This window comes from Taudactylus pleione, unplaced genomic scaffold (genome assembly GCF_031769625.1).
Source record: "Taudactylus pleione unplaced genomic scaffold, aTauple2 ptg000053l, whole genome shotgun sequence".
NCBI classification, from domain to species: domain Eukaryota; kingdom Metazoa; phylum Chordata; class Amphibia; order Anura; family Myobatrachidae; genus Taudactylus; species Taudactylus pleione.
Window position 1 is genome coordinate 46,775,463 of NW_028284455.1, and position 18,805 is coordinate 46,794,267.

Genomic DNA, 18,805 nt, shown 5'->3' on the forward strand with positions numbered 1-18,805 from the left:
ATTGAATCGCAGCGACACCATCTTGCGACTGGCCGCAAGACGCCATCTTGGAAATGAGATTGCAAGACGCCATTTTGCGAATGGCCGCCTAAGCGCCATTTTAGATAAACTCACACTTTAGTACATGTGGTGATATTACTATTAGCATCATGCGATTGCATCTGTGACCATCTCCATAAGTTACGGCGATTCACCAAAAGCCCGTTTCATGACTTTACGTAGTTTGGGTGCTCTGGATAAAGTGTATATTATTATAATTCCCCTAAAGGATATATTTCAGAAATGGCTGCAAAATTGGATTGCATTAGCTAAACAGAGCAAATGGTCACATGACAACTAGCTTGTGTAGACAAGCTTCCTGGACATAACGACAGCTCTCATTACAGGTGGCCCTGCTCGAATACAGCAAGAGGGTTATTTGTAGCACCTTACATTAGCAGGCTTCCTGCAATAAAATACCTTCAAAGCCAAGAGTGTTATCTGAGGTTTGGGTCTTGTAGCTCTGCTAATTTGCATTTACACAAGAACCTGGGAGAACAAAGGACTGTACTTTTTAGCCTGGGAAGGGTGGGGGCTGCTGAGAGAGGGGGGCGTGTGGGACTATAAGGCTCAGCATTCCACACTGCTAGGTGTTCACTTAGTTTAAGTGAGATTTAAGTGCACCATTTCTCATACACACATTAATATGCACAATTGCGCTGGTAACTAATCGCATATTAGCGAATGCATAAGATCCTGTATGAAAACGCTGTTTATTAGCTTCATGCGCACGCATCTGCCCCAAGTTAACTAGCATCTTTACATCACACCCCGCATACTTACACATTACATATTCACATAAAAGGTTTAATAAGCTTTAAGGTATAAGATTCAAGTATGCACATTTATTATAATTGCTATGAAATAAAGGTTATTTCGTAACTAAGGTTTTATACGTGATAAGTAAGCCATGTTTGGAATTGTACTGATGCGTACTCTCTCAACAGTATTCCGGTACCATCGGTGTGGAGATCGCATCATGCATTCTCAACTTATGGACCGCAGAGACTTCAAGCAACAAAATGTACATAATATGAACAACTGTTAGGATGATTGCATGAGGCAGGAAACCAGAGACCCCCAGTTGTTAGAGGCTGGGTTGTGTCTATTTGAATCAACCTGTTAAATGCCTTGTAACATATGCCCTCTCCGTTATGACCAATGGTATTAGCAACAATCTTCTCTATTGTGTTGTTTATTTCTGGGGGGTATAAATATGCTCTGACCCTGGGTTCCTAGTCTTTGTGCTGAATGCTGATTGACGAGGGGTTTCTTGCTGATGCCTAACATCTGGACCAGAGAGCGCTGCGTATGTATAATTGTACTTGGGTCTGTATAATCTGCGCTAAGATTATATGAGGATCATAGCGTGTAACTGCTGTACTTTTACTTGAATAATACTTTGTGCTTTGGAACCACACGTTCTAAGTCTGGAGTCTTTATTTACTGGATGACTGCGTACGCAAATTAGCGTCATCCTTAGAGGTTTATAGGAAGGATATTAGAAGGTATAGGCAGGGGTATATAGAGGTTCAAAGGCAGTATCCTTAGTTGGGTGCTCATAGTGAAGTCACTTACCTACTCACACGGCACATATGGTTATCGATATCTCAGCAAAGGGTGGAGTGGCCACATGCAGGGTTTACCTGCAACCGCTTTGTGCTGAAGGATCGCAATCCGTTTTCGTGTGAGCCAAGGAAGCTGACTAGAATCCAGGGACAAGAGATTAAAAAGTTTGTTTTCCTTTGTTGATAGAACCTAACGTTTAAAGGGGTGCCGCAGTATTGAGCACGTGTCTGAGTCACAGTTTTGCGCACAGTAAAGACGCACTTTTGCGTATGCAGCTAAAAAGTTGTCAAACGGTTGTGTGGTAGTCGCATTATTGTGTTTGTGACTGGTCGCACAATAGCGTATACGTACTTCCGGTTGTGCTGCCACGTGTTTAAATAAAGCCGTTGAGGTTTACATTTTTCAATTGTTATCAATATCTGGCTTAACATGTATTTTTCTGCGCAGGAAAAAGTGTGTAACAGTGAGTATTTGTTGGTAGGGGTAACTTGTTACCTACAGTTAGCATACAGGTACCATATGACCTTTAAGGGCTAAGTGCCAGTCCCTCGGTAAGCAGCTTACCATTCTATACACAGTAGCAGGTGTACATGTTGTCTTTGTTGTAGAGAGGTGCGTGGAAGTAGCCTACTTAAACTTCCATAGGTGTGGAAGTTGCCTTAGTAAATCTTATCCGGGTGTGGAAGTTGCCTTTTTCGAATCTTATCCAGGTGTGTGGGCGCTGCCGTTTAAATCGTCCACAGGTAAGTGAAAGTATCTTGATTGGCCTTCACCAGTTTAAATCTTTATTGAAAAGCATAGGAGTTGTCTCAGAATGGGGGCCATGCAAACAATAGAGATGTTAGACAATGATGTGCTGCTAATGGAAGCGCCGTTTGGATCGGCCCATCGTATTATGCATACTAAGTACGGTACTTATGCGATAAGGTATTGTGATGTATGGTTTAAAATGACGATGAAGAGTGTTAGAACGTTTCCCAGAATTGGTAGTTTTGATAAAAATGTACTAGATAATGTCCGGGATCACATCAGTCTGATGCTCTCCCGAGAGAAAAAGGTAAAATATTATGAATGTTTAAAGTTGTGGCAGCATGAAGGGGATGCGTGGCTTAAAAATGTGCAAGCGACGCAAATTAGCGTTGCGAGCGCATTGCCAGAGAATACATCTGCGACGCTGAATTGCAATACGGGCGAGCCGCAAAATGGCGCACACGTGCAGCAAGGTAGCATTGTGGAGAGTATTGCCAGCAGTTCACGCTCACCACCCCCACCTTATGTGGATGGAGGTGCAAGTACAGTTACCAAAAATACCCATACAAATGTAACAAGCAATTTGTACCCTCTATTAAGCAACCATAAAGAAAATGTTTATGATGTGGATGATGAGCCTATTGTAATGTCTGCCATATCCCATGCTGTGCAAATGATAGATGCTGCATCACCACAATCACGAGTGGTGCCGCCATCTCCATCGGTAACAGCAAGGGAAGTGCTAACACCCTCTGCACCCATAGAGGAAGTTGTTAATACCATATGTAGCAGCAACAGATTAAACCCCCAGCCAGGTAACAAAGTCAAAGGTAGCAGCGCTGCCAGTCTGCATCCCATTCGGACAATAACCGTTCCGACTGGAAATGCAGATGCAAACGGTGTAGTGCCCACGAGGGAAGTAGTAATGCATTGTCCCTGGACAAGAGCAGAACTAAATTCCATCATAAATGATTTTCCTGATCCCAAAAAGGAACTAGCCAAATGTCAAAGATTTTGGAGAAATTTGGGTAGTTCTCATGAGCCAACTAATAAAGATTGGCATGTGGTGTTAAGGGCCTGTCTACCACGCAATACCGACGTGACAAAATTTATCACGGATTGTGTATTGGATGGTGAGGTTCCCTTAACAGACCAAGTAAACCAAGGTAACATTTCCCGCATTGTAACTCAATTGGGTATATATTTTCCGGTAGTAGTTAACTGGAACAAAATTTTCACCATTAAGCTAAAGGAGAGTGAATCTGCAGAAGATTATTGCGACCGGGCTCTGCAGGCTATCACCCAGTACACTGGGTTAGAAGATATTAAAGATAGCACTCACCACAGGGGAATGATAGTCACGGTACTCATGGACGGTCTGAAAGAGAATTTAAAGACTCGGGTTCAGACCTCACAACCTGGCTGGAGGGGAGTCACAATAGATACCCTCATAGAATCTGCCATAGAACATGATAAAAACATCTCAAAGAAGAGAGAGACCCAGAGTGAAAAACTAATGGTTGTCAGTATACAAGCTCTGGAGGGAATGACGGTAACATCACAGCCAACAGACACACTCGCATCTGCACACACACTTACACCTGAACAGTTATATGCCCTCACTAACCCCACGCAACAACAAACACAGCTCTATTCCACAAACCCTATACAACCACAGGTCCCATACTACTCACAAACCTCATATCCCCCACAATACCCTTACCCTCCCTATCCTTACCCATATCCACCACCATTACCCTCTGCTCAAACCTCACAACAACACATGTCTTCACCCGATCCACGAACATGTTTTAATTGTAAACAAACAGGACACTTAAGTAGAAACTGTACAGTAAAAGGAGTATAAACCCCAAATCAGGGAAGACCTGTACATCCCCATAAGGGATATGCACAGACCAGCAAATGTCCAGCAGGCACCAGCTCCAATTGTGGCCGTAAATGCTTTATTGGAGAATGGTAGCCAACGCTAGGGGTCAGGTCATACCTGTAGTCTACAGATAGTCAGGTTACCGGGAAATACTAGGGAAGAACCGGTCATGATGGTTGATGTAGCTGGTACTGAATATCCTTTTCTTGTAGACACAGGGGCGACCAGGTCAGTGATAAAATCTCCCATTAATTTGCAGGTGACCAACGAGACAGTACCAACAATGGGTGTAACAGGTAAAGTGGAACATTATCCTTTAACAAAGTCCACAGAGGTTACTATTGGGCCGTTGCATACCAGGCATTCTTTCCTTCTGGCTGCTGCGACTCCTACTAACCTGCTGGGTAGAGACTTGTTATGTAAGATGGGATGTGTTATATATTGCACCCCTGATGTTGTATTTTTAGGTATCCCAGAGAGAGTTGCACACGAGGTGCGGGATATGTTGGACACTCCCCAAAGGATAATGTATCACTCTACAAGTTTAAATGAAAATCCATCTCAGGTAGATGAAATGTTGTCCCAAATTCCAGATTCCCTTTGGACTAAGGATGGACAGGACACTGGATTAATGGCAAACATAAGCCCTGTAATGGTAAATTTAAAAAGCGGTAGGCAAGCTCCAAAAATTCCCCAGTACCCACTAAAACAGGAGGTAGAATTAGGGTTTTATCCAATAATTGAGCGATTATTGCAACAGGGAATTTTAGTTCGTACAGCTAGTGTAGCCAACAGTCCCATCTTCCCGGTGAAGACGAGTGGTGGGAGGGGTTATAGGCTGGTACAAGACCTTAGAGGTGTTAATAAGGTAGTAGAGAGCCAATTCCCTGTAGTGCCAAATCAAGCTGTCATCCTGATGCAGCTCCCACCAAATGCAAACCATTTCACTGTCATTGACCTCTGTTCTGCTGTCTTCTCTGTGCCTCTCCACCCTGACTGTCAGTATCTATTCGCATTTACATACAGAGGTGTACAATACACATGGACACGGTTACCCCAAGTAACAGCCCCAGTATCTTCTCCCAGGCATTGCACGACTGTTTACAATCTTTTCAACCTGCCAATGGGTCTTTTGTAATTCAATATGTGGACGATTTATTGCTATGTTTTGACTCGTTTATGTCATGTTTGAATGATACTAAACTTTTGTTGCTTCATCTCTCGCATACAGGACACAAGGTGGCTAAGGACAAACTACAGCCGTGCCAATCCAGAGTAAAATATTTGGGACACTGCCTAACCCAGGGGTTACGACATCTTACAAATGATAGAATCCAGGCCATACAGAACATGACACTGCCGCAGAATCAACAGCAAATTCGTACCTTCTTGGGAATGTGTGGATACTGTAGAATGTGGATCCCAGCTTTTTCTATTTTGGCCTTGCCTTTACAGGAATTAGTCTCTTCCTCAAATCCCAATCGTGTCATACACACAGAGGAAACAGAACAGGCTTTTCTTAATCTTAAGGATAGTCTGACAAAAGCTCCTGCATTGGGAATACCTGATTATGAAAAACCTTTTGATTTGTATTGTACGGAAGCCGATGGTTGTGCTGCAGGTGTCCTTACACAAAAGCATGGTGATGCCAGTAAGCCCGTAGCATACAACAGTGCCCAATTGGACACTGTGGCAAGATCACTCCCCACTTGTTTGAGAAGTGTAGCAGCTACCACTTTATTGGTGAGTAAAAGTGAGGACGTAGTATTGGGTCATGATATGATTGTCTACACTCCCCATGCTGTATCTGCTCTGTTGAACTCAGCTCAAACCAGACATGTCTCCTCGGCTAGGTTTACCAAATGGGAACTAGCTCTAATCGCACCCGCAAACATCACTGTTAAACATTGCAGCACGCTGAATCCAGCAACATATTTACCATATGTACAACATGATGTACAAAGGGTGGAAGGAGGCAAGTTGCTGGCGGGAGGTGAGTTCAGTGGACATAATGATACGCACGATTGTATGGAATATCTCAATCAGACCTTTACTGCTAGACCTGACATACACGACACACCTTTAGAGAATGTGGATGTGACTTTTTATACGGATGGGAGTTGTCATAGACAAACAGACACAGGTGAATTATGTACAGGTTATGCTGTTGTAAATGACACAGACATTATAGAAGCTAAACCTCTTGGTCCTCCTCACTCAGCCCAGGTGGCAGAGTTAGTAGCACTGACTAGAGCATGTGAACTGGCCGCAGGCAAATCTGCTAACATTTACACTGACTCGAGGTACGCGTTCGGGGTGGTGCACGATTTTGGGCCTCTATGGCGTCTGAGAAATTTTATGACAGCAGCAGGCACACCAGTTTCACATTCCCGACACATAAAACATCTTTTAGAAGCAATCCAACTGCCCAAAGCGGTGGCAGTAAGTAAATGTAAAGCCCACACATGTGAGGATGGTCCAGTGTCACTGGGCAACAACAGAGCCGATGAAGCTGCAAAATGGGCAGCAGGGTTAAAAATGTTTTCTCAACAATTGATATGCTGAAACTAATTGAGATGCAAAATTTGTGTTCAATTCAGGAAAAGTCCATTTGGAAGTCCAAGGGATGTGGGCAAGAGTCCTCCAGGCTCTGGAGGGACGGACAAGGTAAACCAGTAGCCCCCAAGGCATATTACCCCAGCCTGGCTGAGGCAGCACACGGTCTGACTCATCTGGGAAAACAAGGTATGTGCAAGTTGGTGAGAGCATACTGGTGTGCACCAGGTTTTTCTTCACAAGCAGAAAAGAAAGCAATGTCCTGTCTGACCTGCTTGAGGAAGAACATAGGGAAAGCGACCCCTACCAAACCATCCCACATTCCACCGACTGATGGACCTTTCCAGGTGATACAAATTGATTTCATCCAATTACCACCCTGCAGGAATCTTAAGTATGTATTAGTGTGCACTGATGTATTTTCTAATTGGGTTGAGGCCTACCCAGCGGACACTAATACTGCTGCGTTTACTGCCAAGAAAATAGTTCAGGAATTTGTATGCAGGTACGGTATCCCTAAAATCATTGAGAGTGACAGGGGTACTCATTTCACAGGTGATGTTTTTCAAAATATGTGTAAGCTGATGGGTATTAATAGCTGACTTCACACCCCTTACCGACCGCAAGCCAGTGCCAAGGTAGAGAGGATGAACGGGACTATTAAAAATAAGTTAAGTAAAATCATGGCAGAGACTGGACTAGGATGGCCAGAAGCATTACCTTTGGTCCTACATAGCATAAGTACCACTCCTAGACCCCCTCTAAATCTGTCCCCATTTGAAATACTGTTCGGTAGACAACCTCATTTGATTATAAGTCCACAGGAAGACTTGAAGGGTAACAATGAGGTAACTGTAAAGTATCTTATATCAATGAGTAAGCAATTAAAGCAACAGCAGCAGAAACTGAAATTGTTGTCCCATGATATGCCTGAAACTAAGTGTCATGATGTTGAACCAGGAGAATATGTTATGATCAGAAATTTCTTGCGTTCAGGTTGTTTGACTGATCGGTGGGAAGGTCCATACCAGGTGCTGCTGACAAGTACTACATCTTTGAAGGTGGCTGAGAGAGATACCTGGGTCCATTCCAACACTACAAAAAGGTCAATCAACAGGTGGAGAAACAAGTCGGAGACAAGGCTGATAGCGTGGACCTGTCGCTCGCGAGTTTGTTCCGGGAGGATTGAAAAGGTCGTAGTGAGATACCTGAACTAAGAGAAATTTGCAGGTCTTGTTGTGACAATGGACGGGCCTGCTGTGTTCATTTTCATATTCTCTTTTAGAGTGTTCACCATCCTGGTTGGTTCGGGAATATCCAGTTTCTGTGATGGGAGACCGATTGAGGAAATGGGAGCTGATGGCAGTGCTGATGGAGTGGAGTCAGGAGGAGTGCAATGCCAATCAGGGGAGTGTCTGACCAATCTTAGTATTGTTATTGTTAAGAGAGCTGTCATTCCGGATACTCGGGGACGGTGTGGAGGTTTATCGTCTGAAGATTCCTGTATTTGTGAGCTTTGTGGGTCCCTAGTTGATGAGAACTGTATCCAACGGTGCCAATCTAAATATAACCCGTACTGGGGTGGGTATCCTTTAGAGTATTATCATAGCATGGTAGGCAAAGTGTTAAATCAAACTGATTGCTGGGTGTGTTCACATGTGCCACAGGGACAGCATAATGAAGGGTTGGTGCCATTTCCGCTGAATATCACGGAAATTTTAGAATTACAAAAAGGGAAAACATTGGATGGAAAATTTCTCTCATCCAAACCACCTCATTTCAAACTATATAAATTCCAAGTAGATAGATCACTTTTGTGTTTAAACATAACCAACCCCAATAAACCCGGGAGTTGGGAAGTGACAGGGAATAATCAGATGATGACCTTCTCACAAAGAGCTGATAATGAGTCCATAAACCATGATCTGTTACGCTCAATTAAATCTAGTGGGAGACATGTTAGGTACCGGTATGCATTGAGTTCCACCAAAGAAATTATTGGTAAGGTGCCAGATGGTTATTGTGCTAAAATAATACAGCCAGAAACTTGCATGTACCAGATGGAAGACCCAGAAATAGGATTGTTTGCAAGGAAAATGTGCTTAATGATAATGATGCATACCATTCCTTATGTTCTCCCTGATAATGTATATTTTATATGTGGAAGAAAAGCGTATTAGTGGCTCTCCCCAAGTTCCGAAGGTTTGTGTTACCTGAGAAGAGTAGTCCCAGAAGTTATGACCCTCACACATGTTGAAATGCTTGGTATACATAAAAACACACCGTCCCAATATCTTCACACACAATATGAACACAGAGGCAAACGAAATATGATACCTGGTGACGTGTACAAAGCCACTCAGTTAATTAGTGAGACAACTGGCTTTCGAGTTTTAGTCGCATTGGATCCCACCAGGATCGCTCGGGGTACATTAAACTTTAGATATTTTCAGGAACTTGCTAAATTGATAGATAATATCACCAAGATGTACGATGACATATTCAGGTATACAGGGAGAGAATTGCAAGTGTACAAGAAAGAACTGGTGCAACACAGGCTAGTGTTAAATGATTGAACTGCTGTTATTGGAGGGTATTCAGTAACGTTGGCCACCCAATTTGGAGTAAAATGTTGCACCTATGTCACCAATGATACCAGCGACCCCAAGGAGGTGATAAACTGGAAGATGGATGAAATTCTGCAGCTAAAATGGGAGTTTTGTAAGAACCATAACGCTTCAGTGGCTGAAGTAAGGGAGAAGATAGAAGGATGGGTTTCATGGCTGAACCCAGTGAAATGGTTCTCAGGTCTAGGGGAATGGGTCCAGGAAATGATTGCCAGTATAGGCAAATTCTTAATCCTTATACTGATCATCATCATAATAATTGGCATATGTGTCCGGTGTGTTCCTATTGTGTTGAAGTGTGGAAAATTTAAAACTAGAGTAAAACAAAAGAACGAAATTATGATGATGGTCAGTATGAATACCGAGGTAAATACAGAACTGCATTACAACCCTTAACTAGGAAGTACCATCATTTAATGTATTATATTTAGACATGCATAGAATGTATTATTGAAATGTTATTTTTAAAAACACCTCAGATAATGTAAAGACTCAATTCCTCTTCAAGACTGCCTTTATAGGACTGGTGTATCCCCACACCTTGCACATGATCTTCCAAGATCTGCGGTGTGCGTATAATAGTAGTTTTATGTCCCCACTCAGAGACACATTATTGATGGATTAAGAACCAACTTGTGTCATCCCATAATAACACTTAGTATATAAATGTAAGCCTAAATTATATTTTAAAATCAGATTGTGATAGCATGTTGTTCGCTATCAAAGGGTGGACTGTCGAAGCTGGATTATTGGCTGAGACAAGATTAGTTTAAAATTGAATCGCAGCGACACCATCTTGCGAGTGGCCGCAAGACGCCATCTTGGAAATGAGATCGCAAGACGCCATTTTGTGAATGGCCGCCTAAGCACCATTTTAGATAAACTCACACTTTAGTACATGTGGCGATATTACTATTAGCATCATGCGATTGCATCTGTGACCATCACCATAAGTTACGGCGATTCACCAAAAGCCCATTTCATGACTTTATGTAGTTTGGGTGCTCTGAATAAAGTGTATATTATTATAATTCTCCTAAAGGATATATTTCAGAAATGGCTGGAAAATTGGATTGCATTAGCTAAACAGAGCAAATGGCCACTTGACAACTAGCTTGTGTAGACAAGCTTCCTGGATGTAACGTCTGCTCTCACTCCAGGTGGCCCTGCTCGAATACAGCAAGAGGGTCGTTTGTAGCACCTTACATTAGCAGGCTTCCTGCAATAAAATACCTTCAAAGCCAAGAGTGTTTTCTGAGGTTTGGGTCTTGTAGCTCTGCTAATTTGCATTTACACAAGAATCTGGGAGAACAAAGGACTGTACTTTTTAGCCTGGGAAGGGTGGGGGCTGCTGAGAGAGGGGGGCGTGTGGAACTATAAGGCTCTGCATTCCACAGTGCTAGGTGTTCACTTAGTTTAAGTGATATTTAAGTGCACCATTTCTCATACACACATTAATATGCACAATTGCGCTGGTAACTAATCGCATATTAGCGAATGCATAAGATCCTGTATGAAAACACTGTTTATTAGCTTCATGAGCACGCATCTGCCCCAAGTTAACTAGCGTCTTTACATCACACCCCGCATACTTACACATTACATATTCACATAAAAGGTTTAATAAGCTTTAAGGTATAAGATTCAAGTATGCACATTTACTATAATTGCTATGAAATAAAGGTTATTTCATAACTAAGGTTTTATACGTGATAAGTAAGCCACGTTTGGAATTGTACTGATGCGTACTCTCTCAACAGTATTCCGGTACCATCGGTGTGGAGATCGCATCATGCATTCTCAACTTATGGACCGCAGAGACTTCAAGCAACAAAATGTACATAATATGAACAACTGTTAGGATGATTGCATGAGGCAGGAAACCAGAGACCCCCAGTTGTTAGAGGCTGGGTTGTGTCTATTTGAATCAACCTGTTAAATGCCTTGTAACATATGCCCTCTCCGTTACGACCAATGGTATTAGCAACAAACTTCTCTATTGTGTTGTTTATTTCTGGGGGGTATAAATATGCTCTGACCATGGGTTCCTAGTCTTTGTGCTGAATGCTGATTGACGAGGGGTTTCTTGCTGATGCCTAACATCTGGACCAGAGAGCGCTGCGTATGTATAATTGTACTTGGGTCTGTATAATCTGTTTGTGCTAAGATTATATGAGGATCATAGCATGTAACTGCTGTACTTTTACTTGAATAATACTTTGTGCTTTGGAACCACATGTTCTAAGTCTGGAGTCTTTATTTACTGGATGACTGCGTACGCAAATTAGCGTCATCCTTAGAGGTTTATAGGAAGGATATTAGAAGGTATAGGCAGGGGTATATAGAGGTTCAAAGGCAGTATCCTTACTTAACACCAAATTGGGTGGCCAGAGTCACACAGTATACCCACCAGTAATAGCTGTTAAATAATTTAACACTAGTCTATGTTGCACAAGTTCTTTCTTATAGGCCTGTAACTCCTTACCTGTGTACCTGAATGTGTCATCATACATCTCTATGATATAATTTATTAATTTAGCAAGATCTTGGATGTATCTAAAATTTAAAGTACCCCGAGCGATCCTGGTGGGATCTAATGCTACCAAAATTTGGAAGCCAGTTGTTTCGCTAATCAACTGTGTGGCTCTATGTACTTCACCAGGTATCATATTTCTCTTGTCACAGTGTTCATACTGTGTATGAAGATATGGTGATGGTATGTTATTATGGATACCAAGCATTTCATTATGTGTAAGGGTCATAACCTCGGGTAACACTCTACCAATAAAACATAAACCTTCTGAACTCAGAGAGAGCCACTTATACGCTTTCCTTCCACATATATAATACATATCATCTGGGAGAATGTAAGGAATAGAATGCATCATTATTCCTGTACACATTGTTCCAACAAAGGTTCCGGTTCCCATTTCCTCCATTTGGCTTATACAAGTTTCTGGTTGTATGATCTTTGCACAGTACCCTGGTGGTACTCTTCCAACCATTACAATAACATAACTACGCATTTACCTGTACCTGTAGTACCTCCCACTTGTAACAATTTTGTGTAAAAGTTCAAAATCTAGTGGTACATCATCAGCTCTTTGTGAGAAGGTCAATGTCTGATTCATTCCGGTCACCTCCCAATTTCCAGGTTTATTGAAATTGTTGAAATTGAAACATAACTGATACTGGTGGAGCTTTAAATTAGGAGGATTGGATATGTTAAATTTCTTGTCCACCGCTTTCCCCCCTGTAATTCAAGAACCTCAGAGACATTTAACAGGAATGGTACTAATCCTACATTATGTTGTCCCTGAGGCACGTGAGTGCAAACCCAACATTCAGTCTGGTTTAAGACCTTACCCACTAAGGAATGGTAATCCTCTAAAGGATGCTCACCCAATTACAGATTAATCTTGGACTGGCATCGTTGATGCACTTCTCCTCAATTTGGGATGCACAGGTCGCACCATACAGTATTCCTCAGACAATAGACATTCACACTGACTCCGAGAGTCAAGGCTAAGAGATCTTTTAACAATTCCTGTATTGAATTCGATCATATACTGCCCTGATTGTTTTGTCGCTCTTTCTCTCAACCCTTCTCCATCAGTACCACTACCGGCCTCCCTTTCCATCATCCGCCCTCCTTTACAGAAGCAGGACATCCCGAAACAAATTAGAATGAGAAGAACCCTGGAAGGAAACACAAACATAATCACAGCCCGCCACTCCATTGCTGGCCTTGTGGTCTGTATACTTCTCTAGCTCAGGTGTTCCTCTCCCGAAACAGGCTCTCAATCGACAGGTCCACGTTATCTGCCTCGACTCCACTGTGTATCTCCCCCGGGTAGTTAACCTCTCTGCAGTGGGTGGAATGGACCCAGGCATCTCTCTCTGCCACTTTCACTGATGTCGTACTTGTCATCAGCACCTGACACGGCGCTTCCCACCGGTCTGTCAAACAACCTGAATGTAAAAACTACGGATCACAACATATTCTCCAGGTTCAACATCATGACAGTCTGTCTCAAGCATGTCAGGTAACATAATTTTCAATCTCTGCTGCTGTTTCAGTTGTTTACTCATTGTTATAAGATACCTCACAGTAACTTCGTTATTACTCTTTAAATTATCCTGTGGGCTTATAATCAAATGACTTTGCCTCCCAAACAGTATCTCAAAGGGGGACAGATTAAGAGGGGATCTAGAAGTGGTCCTGATGCTATGGAGCATGAGCGGTAAGGCTTCTGGCCATCTCAATCCAGTTTCAGCCATGATCTTACTCAATTTGTTTTTAATAGTACCGTTCATCCTCTCCACCTTGGCGCTGGCTTGCGGTTGGTAAGGGGTGTGAAGCCTACTATTAATACCCATTAACTTACACGTGTTCTGGAAGACATCGCCTGTGAAATGAGTACCCCTATCACTTTCTATGATTCTAGGAATACCGTACCTGCATACAAACTCCTGAACAATCTTTTTAGCAGTAAACGCAGCAGTATTAGTGGCAGCTGGAAATGTCTCTACCCAATTAGAAAACACATCTGTACAAACTAATACATACTAGAGATTCCTGCAGAGTGGTAATTGGATTAAATCAATTTGTATTAACTGAAAAGGTCCATCTATCAGAGGGATGTGGGATGGCTCGGTTGGTATTGTTTTTCCAACGTTTTCCTCAAGCAAGTCAAGCAGGACATTGCCCTCTTTTCAGCTTGGGAAGAGAAGCCCGGTGCACACCAATACGCTCTGACCAACTTGCACATACCTTGCTTTCCCAGGTGAGTCAGACCATGCGCTGCCTCAGCCAAGCTTGGGTAGTATGCCTTGGGTGCCAACGGTTTACCTTGTTCATCTCTCCAGAGTCCAGAGGACTCCTGTCCACATCCCTTTGATCTCCAGACTGCCTTTTCCTGAATGGAACACAAATTTTGCAACTCAATTAACTTCTGCGTATCAATTGCCTGAAAATCCATAATTTGATTAACTGGCATGTTAATTCTTAACCCTGCTGCCCATTTGGCAGCTTCGTCTGTTATTGCCCAGTGATACCGGGTCTTCTTCACATGTATGGGCTTTACACGTGATGACAGCTACTGCCTTTTGTAACTTAGCATACATAAGTTTTATCACTGCAGGATTTATTAAACAGAAAAAAATGGAACACAATAAAAATTTAATGATATACCATGAATGTATGTGTGTGAAGTGTACATGCGTGTGTGTATGGGAGGAATATATGATATACTGTATATTTATTTGAAGGGAATTTTTTTTAATTATTCACCTGCACTTCCAGTCCGACTACTCGTCTATAGATAAATTGTGGAAAACAATCTATCAGAGAAAATAATTATTGGTGCATGTATGTGCGCGTGTGTGGGGTCTCATGGTAATGTAGCCATGATAGTATAAAGAGATTGTTCTTCGTTATTTACAACAACATAATCCTGTGCATATTCTCCTGTGTCAGTTTGTCTATGACAACTCCCATCCATGTAAAACCATCAAATCTGCATTTTCTACTGATGTATCACATATGTCAGGTCTTGCAGTAAAGGTTTGATTCAAATACTCCATACAATCCTGTGTATCAGTATACCTGCAAAATTCACCTTCAACCAACGAATCACCTCCCTCCACCCTTTGTGCATCTTGATGGCAAGCACGTCGCTGGATTTAACGTATTGCACCGTCTATCTTTCTGAAGAGACGTGTCTGGTTTGGGCAGAATAGTGGCCCTTATACAGTGCCCCAGTAGTGCCCATTATACAGTGCCCCCAGTAGTGCCCCTTATACAGTACCCATTATAAAGTGCCTCCAGTAGTGCTCATTATACAATGCCTCCAGTAGTGCCCATTATACAGTGCCCCTAGTAGTGTCCATTATACAGTGCCCCTAGTAATGCCCCTTATACAGTGTCCCCTATAGTGCCCATTATACAGTGCCTCCAGTAGTGCCCCCAGTAGTGCCCATTATACAGTGCCCTCAGTAGTGCCTCCAGTAGTGTCCCCAGTAGTGCCTATTATACAGTGCCTCCATTAGTGCACCTAGTGGTGCCCACTGCCCATTATACAGTCCCCCAGTAGTGCCCCATACACATAAAACACACACAACATAGACACATAATTTACTAACCAGAAACCTTGCTCCTGCGCCTGCCGCTGTAAAACTCCTCCAGTCCCACTCGGCAGTATGGGAGAGACGTCATGATGTCAACCACTGCAGGAGCTGGAATTCGGAGCTCATGAGTGGGCTCCGACAGTGGGTTCAGCAGCTAATAAGAGTCTGCCTGACTCTTATTGGCTGCAGTGCTAAAACAAACACATGACCAGCATGTTTGTTTTAGGGTACAGTGCTGCGGACTGCACTGCCCTGGACTGCGGCCGGCGGTTGGTGGCACACACACACCACCGCACTGCCTGGTCAGACGGCGCCCATGGCATGTGCCCCACTCGACCCCCCCACGTTATGCCACTAATATGGGGTAATTATATCAACCACTGCTGGCACTAGTCTATACTGTACAGCAGGGATATTCAACACGTGGCTCTCCAGCTGCTGTGGAACTACACATACCTGCATACCCTACCACAGTTTTGCTATTAGACTAACATGCTAAAACCGTGACAGGGCATGCTGGGATGTTTAGTTTCACAGCAGCTGGAGGGACACTGCTGTACAGAAATCTCCCTGTTATCAGAAATAGTATGGGTGGAGACTGGTGCGCACTATATGAGCAGCCGAGGGATTGTTTGGTGTGAAGATGTCACCAATAACACTTCTCTTAACACATAAAATACAGGATATCACCACAAAACGATCCTCAGGCACTATGTGAAAACTTCATACACTTCATATGATCAATAGTGGTCCTCACCTCACTTCTCCTTCCTTGGACCAAATTCTCATATTGCTCCCAAAAAGAGAGAAACAACAGAAAACAAATATAGGGTGGTATGATCAAAACTTAGATGGATCTAAGATACATATGAGTCATGGCTCCCTACCAGATGTTGTGGTCTACACACAAAAGTAGACATTGAAGCTTTTGGTGGTAAATGAGCCGCCCAATCTCATATAGTTCCTTCTCAAACCTTCTTTGTCTCAGGCCACAGGTGCGGTGTATATAAATAGATGGAAAACACAGATCTTATTGTCCACTCTGGAAAAAGTAGACAATGGAGCATGTTAAAGTAGTCAGACAGGCATCCCTGGAAACCACTGCAAAAATTCTTAGTGAAACAAGCCAGAATATCCCCAAATGGTCCTCCCCACCAACTCGTTTCTATAATGTCTTTATCTTTCTCAAGGCTTGAGAAATATGAGAATTTGGCCCAAGGAAGGAGGCACCTTATTGTGAAGACCACTATTGATCATATGAAGTGTATGAAGTTTTCACATAGCGCCTGAGGATCATTTTGTGGTGATATCCTGTATTTTTGAAATCTCCCTTGTGTTTGTTCTATCTGCATATGGGCCACACACTCAATTACTGAAGACTAACTGGACCATTCAGATTTAAAAAATAATATTAAAAATAATAATGCTTAACGTACATATGGAATTTGGTTGGAAGGAAGTAGAAATGGTGACCATCAGTGCAGCATTTGATAATCCAAACACTACCCTGTGCTAGGCATGCTCACAATTAAAAAGAAATTACATTAGAATTATATTTTCATATATGTAGGGTTTTTATTATTGCCAGCCTCAGTGTAGTATTAAGAATGCATTTTTTTTAATCACACCTTTATTGCCACAAATTATTAAAAATATATATCTTGGGCAGATAAGCAGTACCCTGCAATACTGGCCCATAGTGGTATTAGCTAACTTGGGCCAGTTGCTGCAGATGTATGTACTGTGGGCCTGATTCAGACCCAGTCGAAACCGCTGTGGACTCGCAACCGGGTCGAAGGAAGGCCAGTGCGCATGCGCACGACGGAGCACTCCGTCGCTCCGGGTCTTGTACCAAAGGGGGCGTGCTGTCGATGTTGAGTGACAGCAGGCCCCCTTTGGTGGGCGGGCCGGGGGCGTAGCTGCCCAGACGGAGGCGTTCCCATGGGAACGCCTACCGTCTGGGGCCGGCCCCACTGACATCACAAGCTCTGTTAGAGCCGAAAGCTCTCTGGGGCTTGCGGCAACGAGACCCTACCACAAGGGTCTCGTCGCAAGCCCGATGGTTGCGATGGTCACCCACAGCTATGCGAGCGGCCAGAAGGCTGTTCTGAAAAAAAAATGCCCGGCCCTGATTTAGAGCGAGCGCTCTGTCAGAGCGTCCGGCTCTGAATCAGGCCCTGTATGTATAACATTATCAGATGGGGAATCTAACCAGAACATGGTTGCAGCCATAATTTAGTTTTTGCATTGTCACCAAGTGTCCTCTAACTATGGGTTTGGTATATTTTGTCGACACTTACTATTACATCAACTAACTACCCTCTTGTGCTTCTTCCTACTTTACTTTCATCTACTTCTTACTCCCCATTAGGGCACCATGTAGCAATGTATATTATCCTTGTCCTCGTCCTTTATTGTATTGTACTGTAAGTCACTAGCCGACCTATTTGTTTATGTACTTTGTAAGGTGCTGCGGAACACTTGTGGCGCCATATAAATAAATGATAATAATTATAATAACTATACCACTGTGCCTATGTAAGGGTCTACACTGATAAAGAATAAAGTGATGTCATAGAAGGGAATGCTTACAGTTTGGGTGTCACTGGGACATATTGTATTTTGCTTAGTACATAATCATTTCTATAATCTAAATATCAATATTTGACCTACAATTTAAACGAACCTTCTCACCACCCTTTTCAGTTTGCATAACACTTGTGCTTGCTTTTGGTGTGGCGAGTCACTTCTACTGCTCCTCTGCTTGGTTGGTTTGTGCAGTCATTTATTATTCATGTTTATCTGAAACTTGGCATAGTTATAGCAAATAAATGGGGCTATGAGCAATGTTAATAAATTATATGAATCTCTCCCTAAGTATAAAAAACAAAAAATAATAATAAATAAGTACATAAAGAAGTATTATATTTTTGTAAGCAAAAACAAAGAGAATGTCTTTATTTATGGTCCTAGAGAGCAGGAAGTTCAAACATAAATACTGCTTCTGTCGTGCTTCACCTGAAAGACAGCAGATGATAAGAGAGGTTAATACAGTATGTGTCTGAGAAGTTGCTATAAAAAGGAGGTTTTAGGGTTTCTGTTGAACAGAACCAATAAGTGACATGCACCATAACAGTGACCCAGCTAAAATGTGTGTTAAGGTTTTGTGGTAAGATGAGCCCCAAGTCAAAATGCTACAGTATGTGTTTTTTTAAAAACCTAACACTATCCATTCCTCTGAAAACAC